Here is a 22,438-nt window from a genome sequence, read left to right on the forward strand (position 1 = left end):
TCTTTTTTCTTTTGCCCTACCCAGGTACGTGGGGAGATTCTTGCCTTTTGGGAGGTTTGAGGTCTTCTGCCAGCATTCAGTGGGTGTTCTATAGGAGCAGTTCCACGTGTAGATGTATTTCTGATGTATCTGTGGGGAGGAAGGTGATCTCCACATCTTACTCTTCCGCCATCTTCCTCAACTCCCTTGTCCTGTTCTTCTATTAGATCATTCATACGCTTTTTAGAGAGTCTTCATATATCCTTTAAATTAATGCTTTATTACGTAAGGTATGTGTATTTTCTTCCAAAGTGCCCCTTGTCTTGAAACATTATTTATGGTATTCTTATATAGATGTTTTAAAATTTTACCAGTGACATGACATCTGTCAGTTATTTCCTTTGTAGTTGATTTTTTTTTTTTTTGTCTTGTTTAGAGGGCCTTCCTGGAACATATTAAGCTCCTTAAGTTTTTATTTTTTTTATACTTAGTTTAAAAATATTTATTTTACTCTTTTACTATTTTAGTATTTGCTTTTAAAAATATTTAGAATTCATTTGGTTGCATATTGCGAGGTAATATATAATAGTCAATTGTGCTAAATACTATTTGTTAAGTAGCTCATTCCCTCCCAATGATTCGAAATGACATTTCTATCATTTGTTATATCCTTCTTAAACCTAAGTCTGTTGCTTAACTTTATTCTGCTTCACTGATCCATTTTACTTTTTATTTTTTGGACTCAGGTACACATAATTGTATTAATCATATTCTTTATTTTATTGTATACTGTCACCACTGGCTTCTGAATTACCTGATTTCATGTATTCGGTTGGTTTGACAATTTAATAAACAGCTGCAAATCCATCACTGAGAGCAAAATCTATGACCTTGACAATGGACCTACATGTAACTTTTTGGTTCCCTTCTCTCTATTCCATTTCCTGTTAACCCATTGTTCTCTTTCTTCCTTTGTAAATACTATTATGTACTTTATTAGTTCTATATGTATTTCTAGAATTAAACATTTATTTTAATTTGTTAACTTTAAATGAGACTAGAGATGCCCTTAGGATTTGCAGGGCTTTGGAGAAATATTTTTTTGTGAGACCTCTGTCTATTAATAATTTGAATCACCCCAAATAAGCATGCCAGAACCTTTCTAGCTACCTAATCTCATGTGATCCTGTGAATGAAATAGGCCTGTAGGAGTAATCCACTTGTCAGGTTGCCCTCCTGAAACCAGGACCCTGCCACTGAGCCCTAGGAGGATGATATAGGCATGAGTCCAAAGTTCCTCAGAGCGTTTGGTCAACCCCACAACAGAGTAGAGGGTCAGAGAGTGTCCCAAAGGGGATAAACAATGACTAAGGACCACAGGTTCTGGTCTGGGATCAGGGTGCCCACCTGGATGTCACTGTAGACCAAGACTAACCCCAGCCATTGGAGGGGAACTTAGAAAAATATGAGGAAGTTACTCTAAACAAGGAGGTTAGAGTTAGGGTCCAGGGCAAGAGCCTCCTCTTGCCCAGGTCTAAGGGCAGTACTGACATGTGTAAAGTTTTCTCTTGGAAATATAGCCGGGAATAGAGTTGGTTATATAAATATTTAGCATTAGGAGATAATGCCAAATATTTTTATAATATTGTTGCATTAATCTATGTTCTCACCAGCAATATCTTCTTTGGCTCTACAGTTTTTCTAACACTTGGCAGTGTTAGATTTTAAAATTTTTGAATCAGGCATAAAATATATTTCAGTGTAATTTTGACTAGCATTTACCTGAATAATGACATGTTAAATGTATCTTCCTATGTTTGCTTAATGTGTTGCCTCACCTGTGAAAATGTCTGTTCATGTTTCTGGGATTCTTTATGCATTTTCGTATTGAAAAATATATATATATTTAAAATTTATATATTCTTTATGAATCATTGATACTGATACTAATTCTTTGTCAGTGGTGTATAATGCAAATATCGCCATTTATAACTTGTCCTTTCATGTTTTTTGAGGTGCTTATTTATGAACCATAGTTCTTTATTTTAATACAGACAGGATTATAATTTTTAATTTTGTAATCAATAATCTTATTATTTTGCTTAAAAATATTTCCCCCAAAGAGATCTAAAAGATATTTACCTATATATTGTACTAAGAGTTTTAAAGTGTATTATATTTATTAACTCATCTAGGGCAGGGGCCAAAAAACTTGAGCCAGATAGTTAGTATTTTGGCTTTGCGGGTCACATGATTTCTGTTGAAACTGTTCAACTCAGATGGTGTAGCATGAAAGAAGTTATAAGCAATCCATGAATTAATGTGTATGGCTGTGTTCCAAAAAAACTTTATTTATAAAAATAGGCAGCAGTTTGGACTTGGCCCATGGACCATTGTTTGCTGGCCTTTGATCTAGGGTTTTTGTTTTTACAAATTATATGAAGTAGAGAGCTAATAACTTTTTTCATATGGATGGGCAGTTCATTGCATTTCTAGTTATTTAACATTTCTTCTTTTCCTCATTAAGCTAATATGCAACCTCAACCATATGCCAGAGTTCATATACATGTGTATGTGTCTGACTTCTCTATCATATATGGTTAATAAATTTATTCCTGCACCAATACCACATTTTCTCAATTAATATAGCTTCATAGAAATCCTGATATCTTACAGGGCAAGTGTTACTCCCTGTTTTTATTCCTCATAAGTGTATCCTTGACCCTTATTTTTCTTCATACTCTTCACCTGAAAGTGGATTGTATACTTTCTCTGTCAAGTGAAATATTTACCTGCTGGACTGAAATATAGCTTAAAACTTGCCTCAATCAAGTATAGATAAACCTTGATGAACTAGATTTTGTGACATAATTCAATCCTTGTTTTGTTTCGAAGCAGTTGTCCTCAAGCTATGCTTTAGTGCGAACAAGGCATTCTAATGTTAAATTCAAATTATTTCAATTATTTCTAGATTTGATGAAAAAATATTTTTCAATAATAAATTTATTTAAAACCTTTGGTGTTTGTTCTTCCTTTCACATACTAAAAATCTATATAAAATGTTGTATTAGGATAAGTATGTCTAGTTGCTGCAATAAACAACCTTCAAATCTTAGTGGTTTAAAATAATATTCATCTTTTGCTCATATTATAGTCCAGTGTGAGTTAGTGAGGGTTGTATCCAGGCAGACATTCACATACCCAGAATCTTTTCATGTCATGTCACCTCCATCTTTAACACAGAGTTCAAATAGGACAGGAGGAGTATGTGGAGAATCATCCAGATGGTTTTTGCATGTCAGTCATAGAAGTGGAGCACATCACTTCCACTCAGTTCTAATGGCCTGAATGCAGTTTATGACTCCAAATTTACTTCTAAGAGTTAGGATATTTAATCTCCATGTATGTCCAGTAATAAAATGAAATAAATTTGGTGAATTTATAGCACTGTCTCTTTCACATATATCACAATATATCTCTTTAATTGTTTTAACTTTGTATTTAAGTACATTATGCTTTTTACAAAATTATGATGACTTTTAGAAAGCCATTAGTTTAAAAGCTTTGAGGAACACTTAACTAAATGTTGGAATGTTCTGTGCTTTATTATCAGATTGAATATTTCCCTGTAGGAAACATATGGAAGGTATAGACAGAAAAATATGAAGACATAGCTGCTGAACAACTATGCTGAGGCTATCCTAATCACCAGAATTATTTAGGTTTGCTTAAAAGATTAATGTAAAAAAAGAAATATAAATATCTATTACAACTAGAATGTATAGAGTATTTTCTATGTAGAAAAAGACTAAATTCTAACACCTGCATCCCTATGTTTATTCCATAGGTTAGGTGTTTATTCTATGAAACAGTTTTGTTATTTCTCTTCTCTGATAATCTTTGAAAATAGTTGTAAACCATTATTTGTAAAGTGATATTTTAAAACTTCTACTTCATTCCACCTTCTGTATTCTCCACATTAACTTTAATACCTTGGAATGGATCAACCTGAAGCCATGGTTTACAATAAATAATGCCTCCAGCATAATGACCAAAATATTATTTGTTACTCTCTGATGACTGTGCATGATGTTGACAAGGCCACTGTTCTGAGTTGATTTATAACCTCAGTAGACCAGTAGAGGTCTACAGGGATACTGTTGAAATGGAAGAACAGGAGGTTATTGAAGAAAAGGAGACCACCAAGGAAACTATGCTTCTCCCTGACATTCCATCCAAGACTTTATGGAAACATTCATATGCACTGAATAAACCATGAAAAATTTGAGAACTGACAATTCTAATTTTGAAGAAATCTGAGCGTCTTCAGAGCAATGGAATAAAATAAATTCCCCCTGCTTGCTAACAGGAAAATTTTTCATGAAAAATAGACGGACTCTTTAGTGCAAACTTCAATAGACTGAGAAATCTCAGCCAGTTTAACAGATGTATAAAATACACACAGAAAAAATATTACCCTATAATTTTCTGTATCTACTGTTTGAGTTTTACATAATTAAGAAATGTTTGTTTAAAAAAAGGTGTTTTAATTCCCTATTTTTTGGATTAATTTTGGTATTTTCATGGCATAAAATTAATGTTTGTGAACAGAAGTTCAATTATAAAATTTTGTTTCTAGGAAGAAAATATTTCACTTATCATGGCTTTACATGTGGTTACTACCATGGACTAAGTCAAAAGACCAAGGGAACAATTGGCTTCCTACTGGATGAATACTCAGTTCTCTCCAAATCCATGTTCCAATAGCAAGTTTATGTGCCAAGAGTGGATCATTTCCCTATTCACCCCATCCATTATATTTGTCCCATAGAAAGGATAATTATAAGAAAAGAACCTGAGACAAGTGAAAGAAGATTCTTTCAATTTCCCATAGAGTTTCACAGCAAGCACTCTTCTATGAGCACAAAGGACAACTTAAGCCTGGATATTAATGAGACACCACATTTTCAGATAAGTTGTATAGAATATCAACTGATTTATCTGCTATTGCATCAACTGAAATATTTCATTTACCGACTGGTCATCAGAATAATGATCACCCAAAGATATCCACAGGCTGATCCCTAGAACCTGTGAATATGTTACCTTACATGGCAAAAAAGACTTTGCAGATATGATTAAAGTTTAGGACCTCGAGATGGAGAGAGTATCCTGGATCATCCAGATGGGTCCAACCTAACACGTGAGCCATTAAAAGCAGAGAACCTGTCATGGCTGTGGGGAGAGAGGTAATGTGAGCAGGAGTCTACCTGTTATTGCTGGCTTTGAAGGTGGAGTAAGAGGACATGAGCCTGGGCAACCTCTAGAAACCAAAGAGGCCCTCAGCTGACAGCCAGGAAGAAACAAAGAGGAAAAGGGATGGAGGGTCGTCATTAATTCTGCCAACAACCTGAATAATCGGAACTGGATCCACCACTGGAGCCTCTAAAAAGGAATGCAGTAGCTCTACTGGCACCTTGATTTTAGGCTGGTGAGATCATATCAGACCTCTGGGATACAGAATTGTAAGATAATAAAGTTGTGCTGTTTTAAGCCACTAAGTTTATGGTGACTAGTTACAACAGCAATAGGAAACTAATACACCAGCAGTTCAGTCACATTCCAGACTTTCCTGATTTGAAAATTCAAATATTTTGTAGCTCTATCTTCCACTGCTCCCAAATCACAGATGTCTGGTCCAATCAAACTTCCTTCTCCTAGACCATAGCATTTATTGTATCCTTCCATCCGTTGATTCTTGTTATCACTTCTGCCTTGAATGAAATGTCGTGTCCTTTGCAGAGCCTACCCAGACCTTCCCAGATGTACCTGACCAATCCTTTTCTTAACCCAAATGGATGTTCTGCTTCACCTGTGATATGACAATGATGGCACATTAGTTTATAACAAGATGCAGACTTTAAAATTTACCTCAGTTATTACAAGTATTCCTGTTAGTTAGGAAGCATTTCATTTTGTTGTGAAATATACCTTGATAAGTCAATTTCAGGTAGATGTGTAACTACCAGGATCTGGATTTTGGCTAGTGTCAAGGCTTCAGAGACACGAAAAGACTTATTTGCAGAGTAGAAGAAGCACTGCTGAGAGATCCAGGGGAATTTGAAAAGGCAGTAAAAACGAGAGCAGGCAAAGATTCTGAGGGGTCACTGAGAGGACATGACTCCCAGTTGACCTGTGAGCTCAACCCCAGCAATTGGAAGCTCCTAATCCCCTCCCCAGTCCTTGGAATGTACGTTCTGCCCACCCTTCCCATGGCTGGAGTCAGTTCAAGGATGCAGCCTTGAGAAAACAATGTTGTGAACTTCTGGACAGTATGCATGGCTGAGCCCCATTAAACCTCTCTATAAACTTGTAAGATTCTGACAGGCTGGTGCAGAGACCTACTTATCTTGTAGCCACCCAAGACAAGCCTCATATGTAAGTTCCCTTGCTTATTAACCTGCCACCTACCCATCTGGAGTGGTCTGCCTCTTTCTTCAGTCTCTCCTTTCCCTCTGTGTATGGGGGCCAGTTTGCAGACCAACAGAAGGGGAGAGGACAGCAGCAAAACAAGATTGTACGCTGTGCTATTATATACCACTCCTCCTAACCCTCAGTTGTTACTATCCGGATTTGTAAACCATCCTATCTAATTCCAGCATTGTTTGATTTTAGCCCTGTGAAAAAGATATAAAGGATATTTAATTCAGGAATGAGGAAAGAACATCTTATTTTCATGTTGAAAGTTGCTGTTACAATTGTAACTTGTTGCCTAGGATTGAACCATGGCATGCCATTGATATCTCAATTCAGGGTCTTTTTTAAGATCAGTATTAAGAAAGATATATCATTGTCAGGAACAAACACCATTTTCTGAAGAATACTTTTCTCAGGATCTTTTCAAACGAAATTTCTTCTCAGCAGAAAATTTGCCTTCGATACTGTTGTTTTCAACAGCTGTGAAGTGGGGGGAAAAAGTAAAATGATTAGGAGGGCACGTCTGTGAGTTTCATAATTCCACCAACCATTTCCAGGTGGTAGGATTCCCCACGATGACCCAGGCTCTGTGTGGAGAGTGAGTTCTCAGAAGGGTCCAGGCTCTGTGCAGAGCTGCAAATGGCACAGTTTAATCTTGGGATTTAAGAGGTTTGACAACTTCAGCCTCACATGAGTTTTTAGAATTTAGTTAATGGAAACTACCCTCCCTTCCCAGTGTAGGGGAGCAAAATATGCCACCTCAAAATATCTTTTTGGCATGAGGATTATTTTAGGCTGATTCTTTTTAAGAAACAGAAGACTAAGGAAGTTTTTCTTCTTACCTTCCCCTTAACTTCCTAAAAAGAATTTAGATAGAGGTTCTATTCCAGGAAGAGAGCTATCACCGGGAGATAACTACAAAGAACATGAGCTGGCTATGGTAGACTGGGAGAAAATTAGGGAAGCCTGTTTTTACATATACCACTCTGTGTCCTCTTGTCTCTGCTTGGCATGGCAAATGTTTCTTTACTAAACATTTGCTTTTCCCAGCTTCCTGTAAATTGTCTTCCTTCCCATTGAAGCCCCAGACCCTTACCCCATTAATTTGTTTTAAAAATTTGATTATTAGACCAGCCAAAGAACCTAGAAAGGTAAAAGGAAATTTTTTTCTCCCTGACAGCAGCTATGTAGCATCAGCTTTTCTTATCGGTTCTTTTAATGACAAGTTCAACTTGTGTTTATATGCAGGTAATAACTGAGAAAAAGTGAGGTAAGCAAGTTTCACAGATAATTCATACTAAACAAAGATACAACTAAAAACAGTTTATCTTTAAGCATTTACTCATTTAGGCATGAAGTGCCATTCCAAACATTGCCTTTAGGTAGTCTAAATAAAGGCTCTGTGAATAGTGGAAAAAAAATAATTTGTGATTCACTTTCATTTTAAATGTATGATTTCTATGATGTAGACATCACTTCAATCCATTTTTCTTAACTCCTAATGTGCCAGGCAGTATGTGCCATGCTAAATGCTGAAGATACAGAAGTCAGTGAAACACAACCTCTGCATTGAAGGGATTTTTAGCTGTGGGAGGCATGGGTGGGAAGAGAGGCAAACAGGTAAATGCCCCTGGGGTAACAGATGCGAAAGTCAGTCTCAGTAAAAGGTTATTATTATTCTCATTTGAAGGAAGTGTAGGAAATTCCTGTAAGAGACTTCTATGCCTTTTCCAGAGGAAAAGCCAGGGATGCATGCTGCATTAGGTGCCAGCGCATCCCTCTCCTTGAGAGGAGGGGGCACCACCTCCAACCTGAAGTTACTGAAACAACCATGAAATGTACATTCTCAAAACTTGATTGGTTTTACTGCTGTGTGTTTAAATTTTACCAATACTGGTGAGTTGCCACAGAGCTCAATGAAAAGGACAAGCCCTTTGATGCTCCAGGTTGCAAGCGAGATCTGTTTTGGAAATGAGCTGAAGCATTAAGCTAAAATTCCTTAGACTAAATATCAAGTACTTCTAACACTTTGATGGTGGGATGCAGACACTGTTGGTGTTTCTTCTGGTGTGTGCGTGTTAGTTCTGGGTTAGATTCTCCATAGCTAATTCTTCAATCAGTCTTTGGTGCTGTATTTTGGGAGTGGGGGAAGGAGATTAAGAAAATGGACATGTTGTGCCTAAAATATTTTGACTAGTGACCCAAAGACCGAAAAACTGAATGAGACTACAAGCCATCACAAAGGAACAGTTCCCGGGGGAGCTTTGTACACTCCTTACTAAGCCTCCCCCCCTTCAACACACACACACACACACACACACACACACTGCTTTAGGAGGAATTATTTGTGGAGGTAGGAAGTATGGTAAAAAGCAACACTGTCAGTGTTATGTTGATGGGGTGAGGGAATTGTGACCTTTAAGTTTATAAATGAGGCTTGTTTGTATGTTAAAGGGAGAAGAGAGAAATGAGACCTTTTCTATTTCTAGGAAAAATCAATTATTATAAGATGATGTCCTTAGAGAAAGAAGCTGCAGCAGAACTCATAATATTTTGCTGAATCAGTGTGTTGGTACTTTAGTTATGGTTTATTTTATGAAGACTTGGTACCTTTGCAGACAAAAAATTAAATTGTTTGACTAGTTGAGTGAGTTCTTGTGCTAAGTTTGAAATATTTTTGTGTAGGAAAAGTTGTTACCAAACGCAAGGTTCATGTGCCTGATGCACAGTGAGGCCAAACAAACCGAACCGTTAGAGTTTGGAGCAGAGAAAGGTTTATTGCAGGGCCATGCAAAGAGATGGGTGGCTCGTGCCTCAAAAGCCCCAGACTCCTCTAAGGGTTTCAGCAAAGCGTTTTTAAAAACAGAGAGAGGAGAGGAAGACGTGATTAGTTGTTGCAAACTTCTTGGTGTTGGAATCCTTTGTTCTTGTAGCTGTCCACACAGGTTAGGCCACCATGTTCCTATAAACCTCCAACAAAACAAATGTTATTCTCTGTTCTGCAACTTTTTATCTCTATATGAATGGATTCTTAAAGGTCAGAGCCCTGAGAATAGGCTATTCTATATATTTTAGGCTATAGACAACATTCTTTTACAAAAGGTGCAGGCCAAAAAGCACAATGGTTAAAGTAAAAGGAACAGATCTAATATGGAGTCACGTTTGTTCTTCCCTATTACAAAAGTGTGTGTGTGTGTGTGTGTGTGGTGTGTAAATGTGTGTACTTACAGGGAAGTACCCAGTGAGGCAGAACTTTTTTCTTTTGTTCAAGAGAACAGTCGTTCTCTTAAACAAAAAACTGCTTGCTGTTTCTGTTGCTGATGGTTGTGTGATCAAGCCACCTTTGACCACAATGTTACTGGTTTGAGAAGGCCCTCATAAGGAACCTTTGATTATAGAAAGCAAAACAATGCCCACACATTGTCGGGGTGGGAGGGGATGGACAAGATCCTTTTTCGGCTCTGAGAGATTCTAGGGTTTAAATTCTGTTTGAAGGTGAAGTTCCAGGATACTTACCTAATACTCACTTGTTTGACCCATCATATTTCCTCAGGGAACTTTCTGGATGGAAAGATGGCAGGACAGAGATTATTTCTCTTGAAGACAAAAATTATCCGGCACTCTGGTTGGCTGGCAGAAGACAACAAAACCTCCCAAGTGATATTCGCAATAAGGAAAAGGTAAGAGAGCTGGACTCAACACCAAAGCCTATGATGTTGTAGGGAGGTAAAGGGTGTATGGCTCATGCTGAAACCCTTTCTGAGGCATCACACTGACACTCTAAAGAACCATATAATTCAGAGCCCAAAACAAGAGCCCTTGGAAAGTGGTAATATGAGGGAAGGCGACTATTGATAATGAAACCAAGAAAAAAGGCATCAATCGGGGATTCCCTGGGCAAACTGGAGTGCAGACCTCAAGAAATTTGAGCCCGGTAGGTGGGGCAGTGTGTCCCTGTTGCTATAGCACTTTCTGTGGTGCACAAAACTGTTCCAATGTATGGACTTTGTGATTTCAGAGCAATTGTCTGTAGTGGCAAAAGTCATGAGTATCAGGACCCTATGATTTGCTGTAAGGAATGCAAAGTACTGTTCGGACTTGAGTAGGCCCTTGTGAGAAACAGGAACTTATTCCTGAGCCCATAGTGAAAAATATGTCGTATCACCAGGCTAGAGACACAGGGTGATTTTTATTAGCATAAAACAGGGCCTAAATGTTACAAATATGGCTACATCAGTGTTGGAATTAATGCTTGACTAAGTGAATAAAGGGTTAAATCAATGATACAAGTGCATGTTATCATGCGATAGGTTAATAACTCCTTTTCTTCTTAAGGTATGCACTGATTTTCTGGTAATTTGCTTTTGAACAATCCAAAGCTTTTTTAGTTTCAGGTTTGGATCTGATGGGTCCATGCATTTGTTAAGCTTTGCTGTTTTCCTGGCAGCCCAGAGAGATAAACAACTTCAAGGCTATATGGACACGAAATGTTATTATGTATTGAGCATTCATTAGAATGTGGAAGGAAGACATTTCTTAATTTGGTGTTTATTATTTTAGTCTTTTTGTTGACTGGATCTTGTTGTGGACAACACAGTTCTGTGAACGTATTTTGCTGTTTTGAATGGGAGATAAATAGAATGATAAATTATAAATATAATAATATACAAAAGGGATGATTTTAAGATAGTCAATTAGTTAGGCTTACTTAATTAAGTTTAATTGCCACTCCTTTCTTGCTCAAAATCAGAAAGAATACTAACTTCTGTTAACTGAGAATTCCAAGAATGGAGACCTCGTTGAGGTGACACAAAATGCTTTTATTTGGGGTTTGGTAGGACTGCAGCCCAGAAAGCACATATCCAAGAAAGCATTTGATCTGTGTTCCGCCAGGAATACAAAATGGGGGAAGATTACAAAGGCAAAAAAAAACAAACCCACAATGTTACATAATTTTTTTTTGTCAAGAATTTGGACTGGAGCTGGCAAGAGGTAAGGGTGCTTGCTAAGCAAGGATTTGTTGGCGTTCCAAATGATTATATAGTTGCAAAGAGGGGGAAGGGACTTTAAGTCTACAAGGGTGCAGCTAGCAGCTGCTAGCAGATATTGTTTTGAAAACAGCTGGCGGTGTCCTTATGTTTGATACAGTTCAGAAATTTCAAATTCTCAGTGATGCAGGAGTATGTCTGAGACCACATCCTCAGTGGCTGCCCGGCTCCATTCAGTGCCTGCGTGGCTCCATTTTTGTATGGGTGAACTAGGATGACTCCATTATAATGTCAATTTGTCATCACTTCCAACGTTTTAGGAGAAGGAAGAACCTGTTTGCTCTTTCATTGTAAATAATCAGACCTGGGAGTTGGGGAGAGGGTCAAAGGCTGCAGACCAGCATTAAGGAGATGCTTAATTGAGTAGCAAGAAGACTCTGGAGAGGAAATTAGATTCTGGCTGTTCTTTGTAAGCTTCTCTACCCATTACTCTGAACTTGCTAAGTAGATGGTGATTTATTCCCCTGGATGGTAAAAATATTTCCTGAAAACTGCAAATTGGGAATGGGGTAGGAAAGCGATACATCCAAGTTAGATTAAAATGATAAGTAGGTATAAGAAATTGAAGATTAATTGGTTACCCTTTTTAAAAAAGTGGGAAAATGTAGCAGAATTAGAGAATCATTATAATAGAATAAAGCTCTACTAGATTTAATTGTATACTTTGACATCTAGAGATTTAATTAATTGGACATTTTTGGCCTCTGGTTAAGGATCTCAAGGCTTCTTTTTCTCTTAGCTCTTTTATCCTGCCCTTCATTCTGTTCTTTAGGGGAAGTAGTGGAGATGTGTTTGCCTCAAAACACTGACATTATTGGTGCTCAGTGAAAGGACTTTCCCTCCTTGAGTCTCCATTTCTCCCACTTGATTTCTGGTGGCTCAGGTTAAATTGATCGTTGTAACAAGATAGAGAAATTTTTTTAAACCAAGCATCCAAGGATCCTATACATGAGCCTTGTCCTGCTTGCAGCCCTCTATGTACCTGCTTCACTCTTCCATCATCCCAACCCCTACTTAACCTCCTATGGGAAACATGCAGTAATGTGCCCAAGAGAAGTATATTCACAGAAGACATGCTGGTTCCACAGTGAAACTCCTGGCCTCATAACAGACTCAGTTTCTTTACCTGACATAGACAATTATTCAGCTGTTCTGTTTCTTTTTGTGTCCGTTTTTATAAATTGTATCTTTCAAGAAAACCATCCATTTTATGTAAATTGTCAAACTTGTTAGCCCAAAGTTGTTTATAGTGTTTTCTTATTTTTTAATGTGTACAGTCTGTGGTGACAAATCCTACACATTAAACATTTATTACTGATATTTTTGGTTTAAGTTCTCTCTCCTTTTCTCGTGAAAAATCTAGCTGGAGGTTTGTCAATTTTCTTGATTTTTTTTCAAAGAACCAGATTTTTACTTAGTTTTCTCTCTCTGTCTCTTTTTAATGTTATTGATTTCTATTCTTATCTTTATTAATTACTTTCTTTTATTACTTGGTTCTTGCCTTCTGTTTCTTAGGATGGAATCCTATTGATTTTAGATCTTCTTTCCTAATATGTGCATTTAATGTTATAAGTTTTCCACTTACCAGTGCTTTAGCTGCATCCTACGAATTTTATGTTCTATTTTAATTATCATATGAGTTCAAAATATTTTGTAAATCTTCTTGTAATTTTGTCTGTGACCCATGAATTATTTAAACGGTGTTGTTTAATCTCCAGATCAATAGGGTTTAACTTAATGTTTATTGTTATTTAGTTCTAATTTAATTCCATTGATGTGAGTCATACACTTTGTATAACTTAGATTTTTAAGTTAACAGCTTTGTTTTATACTCCAAAATATGGTCTATCTCAGTGTCCTGAGAAGAATGTGTATTCTTCACTTACCTGATGGAGTGCTCTATACATATAATTAGATTAAAATGTTGGGATTGCTACTCAGTCCAAACTCGTTCTGCCTGCCACACAACAGGCCAATAAATTGGGAGGTGAGGTGTTGGGGCAAGGAATAACGACTCTATTCGGAAAGCCAGCAGACCGAGAAGACGGCAGACTAGTGTCTCAAAGAACCATTTTACCCCAGTCAGAATTCAGGCTTCTTTTGTACCAGAAAGTGGGGGTGGGATAGTTGTTTGTTACAAACTTCTTGGTGCAGGGATCCTTTGTTCTTGCAGGTGTCTATGTAGGTCAGGTCACAATGTTCTTGTAAACCTCTGACAAGACAAATGTTATTCTCTGTTCTGAAACGTTTTATCCCTATATATATGGACTCTTAAAGGTCAGAGCCCTGAGAATAGGCTATCCTGTATGTTTCAGACCATAGGCAACATTCTTTTACAAAAGGTGGAGAGCCAGCATGACTAAGCACAGGCAACAGAACACAAAGGTTAAAGAAAAAGAAACAGATCTAATATGGAGTCAGATTTGTTCTTCCCTACTACAAGATCTCCTAGGTCCTTACTGAGTTTTTGTCTACCTGTTCTATCAATTGATCAAAGAGAGTTGTTAAAACCTTCTACTATGATCAAAAAATTATCTCCTTGTAATTCTCTCAGTATTTCATTTATGTATACTGAGGTTTTGTAATTAAGTACATAGATATTGATAATTATTTCTTCCTGATTACTTTCTCTTATTGTTGTTATAAAAGGTAATCTGTGGTAATACTCATTTTATTAAAGTCTGTTTTTTAAAATTTTATTTTATTTTACTTTTATATAGCAGGTTCTTATTAGTTATCTATTTTATATATATTAGTGTATATATGTCAATCCCAGTCACCCAATTCATCCCACCACCCCTGCCCCTTTCCCCCTTTGGTGTCCATATGTTTGTTCTCTCGTCTGCATCTCTATTTCTGCCTTGCAAGCCAGTTCATCTATACCATTTTTCTAGATTCCACATATATGCATTAATGTATGATATTTGTTTTTCTCTTTCTGACTTACTTCACTCTGTATGACAGTCTCTAGGTCCATACATGTCTCTACAAATGACCCAATTTAGTTCCTTTTTATGGCTGAGTAATATTCCATTGTATATATGTACCACATCTTCTTTATCCATTCGTTGGTCGATGGGCATTTATGTTGCTTCCATGACCTGGCTACTGTAAATACTGCTGCAGTGAACATTGGGGTGCATGTGTCTTTTTTGAATTATGGTTTTCTCTGGATATATGCCTAGTAGTGGGATTGCTGGGTCATATGACAGTTCTATTTTTAGTTTTTTAAGGAACCTCCATACTGTTTCCATAGTGGCTGTATCAATTTACATTCCCACCAACAGTGCAGGAGGGTTCCCTTTTCTCCACACCCTCTCCAGCATTTATTGTTTGTAGATTTTCTGATGATGCCCATTCTAACTGGTATGAGGTGATACCTCATTGTAGTTTTGATTTGCATTTCTCTAATAATTAGAGATGTTGAGCAGCTTTTCATGTGCTTCTTGGGCATCTGTATGTCTTCTTTGGACAAATGACTATTTAGGTCTTCTGCCCATTTTTGGATTGGGTTTTTTGTTTCTTTAATATTGAGCTGCATGAGCTGTTTATATATTTTGGAGATTAATCCTTTGTCTGTTGATTCATTTGCAAATATTTTTTTTTGCAAATGATAGGAGGAAAAATATTTTTATAGGAGGGAAAATATTTTTCCCTCCTATTCTGAGGGTTGTCTTTTAGTTTTGTTTATAGTTTCCTTTGCTGTGAAAAAGCTTTTAAGTTTCATTAGGTCCCATTTGTTTATTTTTGTTTTTATTTCCATTACTCTAGGAGGCGGGTCAGAAAATATCTTGCTATGACCTTCCTATGTTTTCCTCTAAGAGTTTTATAGAGTCCGGTCTTACATTTAGGTCTTTAATCCATTTTGAGTTTATTTTTGTATATGGTGTTATGGAGTGTTCTAATTTCATTCTTTTACATGTATCTGTCCAGTTTTCCCAGCACCACTTATTGAAGAAGGTGTCTTTTCTCCATTGTATATCCTTGCCTCCTTTGTCATAGATTAGTTGACCATAGGTGCGTGGGTTTATCTTTGGGCTTTCTATCCTGTTCCATTGATCTATATTTCTGTTTTTGTGCCAGTACCATATTGTCTTGACTACTGTAGCTTTGTAGTGTAGTCTGAAGTCAGCGAGTGTGATTCCTGCAGCTCCAATTTTTTCCCTCAAGACTGCTTTGGCTATTCGGTATCTTTTGTGTCTCCATACAAATTTTAAGATTTTTTGTTATAGTTCTGTAAAAAAAATGCCACTGGTAATTTGATAGGGATTGCATTGAATCTGTAGATTGCCTTGGGTAGTATAGTCATTTTCACAATATTGATTCTTCCAGTCCAAGAACATGGTATATCTCTCCATCTGTTTGTGTCATCTTTGATTTCTTTCATCAGTGTCTTTCATCAGTGTTTTCTGAGTACAGGTCTTTTACCTCCTTTGGTAGGTTTATTCCTAGGTATTCTATCTTTTTGTTGCAATGGTTAATGGGATTGTTTCCTTAATTTCTCTTTCTGATCTTTCATTGTTAGTGTATAGAAATGCCAGAGATTTCTGTGCATTAATTTTGTATCCTGAAACTTTACCAAATTCATTGATTAGCTCTAGTAGTTTTCTAGTGGCATCTTCAGGATTCTCTATGTATAGTATCATGTCATCTGCAACCAGTTACAGTTTTACTTCTTCTTTTCCAATTTGTATTCCTTCTCTGATTGCCATGGCTAGGACTTCCAAAAATATGTTGAATAATAGTGGTGAGAGTGGACATCCTTACTTTGTTCCTGATTTTAGAGGAAATGCTTTCAGTTTTTCCCCATTGAGAATGTTTGCTGTGGGTTTGTCATATATGGCCTTCATTATGCTGAGGTAGGTTCCCTCTGTGCCCACTTTCTGAAGAGTTTTTATCATAAATGGGTCTTGAATTTTGTCAAAAGTTTTTCTGCATCTATTGAGATGATCATATGGTTTTTATTCTTCAATTTGTTAATATGGTGTATCACATTGATTGATGTGCGTATATTGAAGAATCCTTGCATCCCTGGGATAAATCCCACTTGATCATAGTGTATGATCATTTTGATATGTTGTTGGATTCTGTTTGCTAGTATTTTGTTGAGGATTTTTGCATCTATCTTCATCAGTGATATTGGTCTGTAATTTTCTTTTTTTGTAATATCTCTGTCTGGTTTTGGTATCAGGGTGATGGTGGCCTTGTAGAATGAGTTTGGGTGTGTTCCTTCATCTGCAATTTTTTGGAAGAGTTTGAGAAGGATGGGTGTTAGCTCTTCTCTAAATGTTTGATAGAATTCACTTGTGAAGCTACCTAGTCCTGGGCTTTTGTTTGTTGGAAGATTTTTAATCACAGTTTCAATTTCATTACTTGTGATTGGTCTGTTCATATTTTCTATTGCTTCCTGGTTCAGTCTTGGGAGGTTTTACCTTTCTAAAAATCTGTCCATTTCTTCCAGGTTGTCCATTTTGTTGGCGTAAAGTTGCTTATAGTAGTCTCTTATGATGCTTTGTATTCTGTGTTGTCCATTGTAACTTCTCCTTTTTCAATTCTAATTTTATAGATTTTAGTCCTCTCCCTCTTTTTATTGATGAGTCTGGCTAAAGGTTTATCAATTTTGGTTATCTTCTCAAAGAATCAGCTTTTAGTTTTATTGATCTTTGCTATTGTTTTCTTTGATTCTATTTCATTTATTTCTGCTCTGATATTTATAATTTCTTTCCTTCTACTAACTTTGGGATTTGTTTGTTCTTCTTTCTGTAGTTCCATTAGGTGTAAGGTTAGATTATTTATTTGAGATTTTTCTTGTTTCTTGAGGTAAGATTGTATTGCTATAAACTTCCCTCTTAGAATTGCTTTTGCCACATCCCATAGGTTTTCAATCATCATGTTTTCATTGTCATTTGTCTCTAGGTATTTTTTGATTTCCTCTTTGATTTCTTCAGTGGTCTCTTGGTTATTTACAAAGGTATTGTTTAGCCTCCATGTGTTTGTGATTTTTACGTTTTTTTTTCCCTGTAATTGATTTCTAACCTCATACCTTTGTGTTCAGAAAAGATGTTTGATATGATTTCAATTTATTTAAATTTACAAAGGCTTGATTTGTGACCCAAGATGTGATCTATACTGGAAAATGTTCCTTGTGTACTTGAGAAAGGAGTGTAATCTGCTGTCTTCAGAATCTGGAATCTTACAGGAATCTCCTGTAAGTGTCAATTAAATCTATCTGGTCTTTGTGTCATTTAAAGCTTGTGTTTCCTTATTAATTTTCTGTCTGGATGATCTGTCCATTGGTTTAAGTTAGGTGTTAAAGTCCCCTACTATTATTGTGTTACTGTAGATTTCCTCTTTTATAGCTGTTAGCATTTGCCTTGTGTATTGAGGTGCTCCTATGTTGGGTTCATATATATTTATAATTGTTATATATTCTTCTTGGATTGATCCCTTGATCATTATGTAGTGTCCTTCCTTGTCTCTTGTAATATTCTTTATTTTAAACTCTATTTTATCTGATATGAGTATTGCTACTCCAGCTTTATTTTGATTCCCATTTGCATGGAATATCTTTTTCCATCCCCTCACTTTCAGTCTGTGTGTGAAGTGGGTCTCTTGTAGACAGCATAAACATGGGTCTTGTTTTTGTGTCCATTCAATGAGCCTGTGTCTTTTGGTTGGAGCATTTAATCCATTCTCATTTAAGGTAATTATTGATATGTATGTTCCTATGACCATTTTCTTAATTGTTTTGGGTTTGTTTTTGTAGGTCCTTTTTTTCTCTTGTGTTTCCCACTTAGAGAAGTTCCTTTAGCATTTGTGTAGATCTGGTTTAGGTGGTGCTGAATTCTCTTAGCTTTTGCCTGTCTGTAAATATATTGATTTCTCTGTCGAATCTGAATGAGATCCTTGCCGGGTAGAGTAATCATGGTTGTAGGTTCTTCCCTTTCATCACTTTAAAATATCAGGCGAGTCCCTTCTGGCTTGTAGAGTTTCTGCTGAAAGATCAGCTGTTAACCTTATGAGAGTTCCCTTGCATGTTATTTGTTGTTTTCGCCTGTTGCTTTTAATAATTTTTCTTTGTCTTTAATTTTTGTCAATTTGATTACTATGTGTCTCGGCATGTTTCTCCTTGGGTTTATCCTGCCTGGGACTCTCTGTGCTTCCTGGATTTGGGTGGCTATTTCCTTTCACGTGTTAGGGAAGTTTTCGACTATAATCTCTACAGATATTTTCTCGCGTCCTTTCTCTCTCTCTTCTCCTTCTGCGACCCCTATAATGTGAATGTTGCTGCATTTAATGTTGTACCAGAGGTCTCTTAGGCTGTCTTCATTTCTTTTCATTCTTTTTTCTTTATTCTGTTCTGTGGCGGTGAATTCCACCATTCTGTCTTCCAGGTCATTTATCTATTCTTCTGCCTCAGTTATTCTGCTGTTGCTTCCTCCTAGTATATTTTTCATTTTAGTTATTGTATTGTTCATCTGTTTGTTTGTTCTTTAATTCTTCTAGGTGTTTGTTCTTTAATTCTTCTAGGTGTTGGTTAAACGTTTCTTGCATCTTCTCAGTCTTTGCCTCCATTCTTTTTCCAAGGTCCTGGATCATCTTCACTATCATTATTCTGAATTCTCTTTCTCCTAGGTTGCTTATCTCCACTTCATTTAATTGTTTTTCTGGGGTTTTATTTTGTTCCTTCATCTGGTACACAGCCCTCTGCCTTTTCATTTTGTCTGTCTTTCTGTGAATGTGGTTCTTGTTCTGTAGGCTGCAGGATTGTAGTTCTTCTTGCTTATGCTGTCTGCCCTCTGGTGGATGAGGCTATCTAAGAGGGTTGTGCCAGCTTCCTGTTGGGAGGGACTGGTGGTGGATAGAGCTGGGTGTTGCTCTGGTGGGCAGAGCTCAGTAAAACTTTAATCCGCTTGTTTGCTGTTGTTTGGGGCAGAGTTCCCTTTCTGTTGGTTGTTTGACCTGAGGCGACCTAGCATTGGAGGCTACAGGCTCTTTGGTGGGGCTGGTGGCAGACTCTGGGAGGGCTCACACCAAGGAGTAAGTCCCAGAACTTCTGCTGCCAGTGTCCTTGTCCCCGTGGTGAGCCACGGCCACCCCCCGCCTCTGCAGGAGACCCTCCAACACTAGAAGGTAGGTCTGGTTCTGTCTTCTTTGGGGTCGCTGCTCCTTCTCCCTGGGTCCTGATGCACACACTACTTTGTATGTGCCCTCCAAGAGTGGAGTCTCTGTTTCCCCCAGTCCTGTCAAAGTCCTACAATCAAATCCTACCAGCCTTCAGAGTGTGATTCTCTGGGATTTCTTCCTCCCTTTGCCAGATCCCCAGGTTGGGAAGCCTGATGTGGGGCTCTGAACCTTCGCTCCAGTGGGTGGACTTCTGTGTTATAATTGTTCTCCAGTTTGTGAGTCACCCACCCAGCGGTTATGGGATTTGGTTTTAATGTGATTACGTCCCTCCTACCATCTCACTGTGGATTCTCCTTTGTCTTTGGATGCGGAGTATCTTTTTTGGTGAGTTCCAGTGTCTTCTGTCAGTTGATTGTGATCCTGGTGCTCTCACAAGAGGGAGTCAAGTCTATTTTATCTGATATTAGCAAAGCCCCTTCAGCCGTCTTATGCTTACTATTAGTATTTCATGTTTTCTCCATTCACTTACATTAAACCTATCTGTGTCTTTATATATATATATATATATATATATATAAATTTTTTTTTTCTTTTTTGCGGTACGCGGGCCTCTCACTGTTGTGGCCTCTCCCGTTGCGGAGCACAGGCTCCGGACATGAAGGCTCAGCAGCCATGGCTCATGGGCCCAGCCGCTCCGTGGCATGTGGGATCTTCCCAGACCGGGGCACGAACCTGTGTCCCCTGCATTGGCAGGCGGACTCTCAACCACTGCGCCACCAGGGAAGCCCATGTGTCTTTATATTTTAAGTGTGGTTCTTATAGCAGCATATAGTTGTTCAGTCTTGCCTTTACCCATTTGTCAATCTCTGTTAATTGGAGTAGTAAAACCAATAATGGTTAATGAATTATTGATATAGTTGGATTTAGTTCCACCATTTTCTTATTTATTTATCCTCTCCGTTTTGTTTGTTCCTATATTCTCTCTTTCTTGATTTTTAGGGGAATATTTTTAGTATTTAATTTTAATTTATTACTTGGCTTTTTGGATATATATCTCTGTGCCTGTGTATGCGTGTTTTATTTGATGGTTGCTTTCTTTTTAGTGGTTCTTTTGAGCTTACAATATGTATACATGCCTGAACTTTAACAGTCTACTTAGAATTTCTTTTAGCACTACCTATAGAAAAGTTATGTCATCTGTTAGTGACACAAGCTCTTAGTTTTATTCCATCTGAAAGCATCTTAACTCATCTTCATTTCTGAAGGATTATTTTCATTAGATGTAGAATTATGCTTCGATAAGATTTTTTCTTTATTTTAGCACTTTAAAGATGTTATCTCCTGACCTTGATGGTTTCTGTTGAGAAATCAATAATTATTCAAATCATTGTCCTCCTATAAGTGGCATGTCATTTTTTTCTACATGCTTTCAGTACTTTATATTTGAATTTTGGCAGTTTGTAATCTGTCTAGTGTAGTTTTCGTTGAGTTTATCCTTTTGGGAGTACATCAAGGATTTCTGAATCTACAAATGTGTGTCTCTTATTAAAGTTGGGAAGTGTTCAGCCTTTATATCACAAAATGTTTTTCTATTCCAATATTTATTTCTTCATTTTTTTCTGGAACTTCAAATGTACATATATTAGACCTTTGATATTCCATAGGTTCCTGAGGCTCTGGCCACCTTTTTCAATCTTTCTTCCTTTGTTATTTACATATAATTTCCATTTTGCTTTGAATCCATTTAGTGGTTTTTTAATTTCAGATATTAAATTTTCAGTTCTAAAATTTCCATTTGGTTATTTTTTATTGCTTTTATTTTTTGTTGAGATTTCATATATTCATTTCATGTGTGTGGTATGTGTTTTTTTGTTTTTGACTTTATGGAACATAGTGTTGCTTTAAAGTCTTCAAAAATTCCAACATTTTTGTCATTTTAGCATTGCATACTTAGCCTTTTTTTGGTTTTTTGATGTGAGTTACATTTTCCTGGTTCTTTGTATGTCAAATAATTTTGCATTGTATCTTAGACTCTATGGCCTGTAATAATCTTCTGTAGAATGTTGATATTTTTACATTAGCACGCAATGAACAAGTGAGATTCGGACCCCAAGTTCTGTTTTGTCTACTGTGGGTGATGGTTCAAGTTTCAGTTCAGTTCTTTAAATTATGATTGTGCTTATTTATGGCTATTAGAGGTTTGCATGATTTGGAAGTTATGCTGAGACTTGTACAGATGATTCAAATCTCAGTTTAGTTTTCAAAACTTTTGCTATGCTGATTTGAATTTGCCCATATGTGTGCATTTCAGGGATTAGGCTTAGTCTTGTATTAGTGGTCCAGATCTCAGTTTTGTAATCAAGATCTGTGCTGTCTTGTTTTCAGCATGTCCCATGCATGTTTTTTCAGGGTTTAAGCTAAGGCTTGTCAGTTAACTTTAAGTTTCCCCATATGCAGAAGGCAAACAGATAAGGTTGAAAGTGAACTTCTGCTTTAGGTTTAGTTTTAAATTAGCCAGTATGGATGCAGAGTTGTAGAGGGCTCAGTGATGAAAATGTCAAGAATAGCCGAAGACAATTAATAAGCTGTATTTTGAGGAAAAGAAGGGAACATAAGATAAATCTGAGTAGGAATATAGCATAATGGTTAAGAGCATTGCCCTCGAAATCAAACCAAACTGGAATCAAGTCCCAGATCTCCTACTATCTAGCTCTCTCATCTTAGGGAAATTACTTAGCCTATTTCAGCCTCAGTTTACTCAACTGCAGTGGCAACAATGATTCCTCTCTTATAAGATTATCATGAGA

Source organism: Mesoplodon mirus (assembly GCF_964341445.2).
Source record: "Mesoplodon mirus genome assembly, chromosome: 7".
NCBI lineage: Eukaryota > Metazoa > Chordata > Mammalia > Artiodactyla > Ziphiidae > Mesoplodon > Mesoplodon mirus.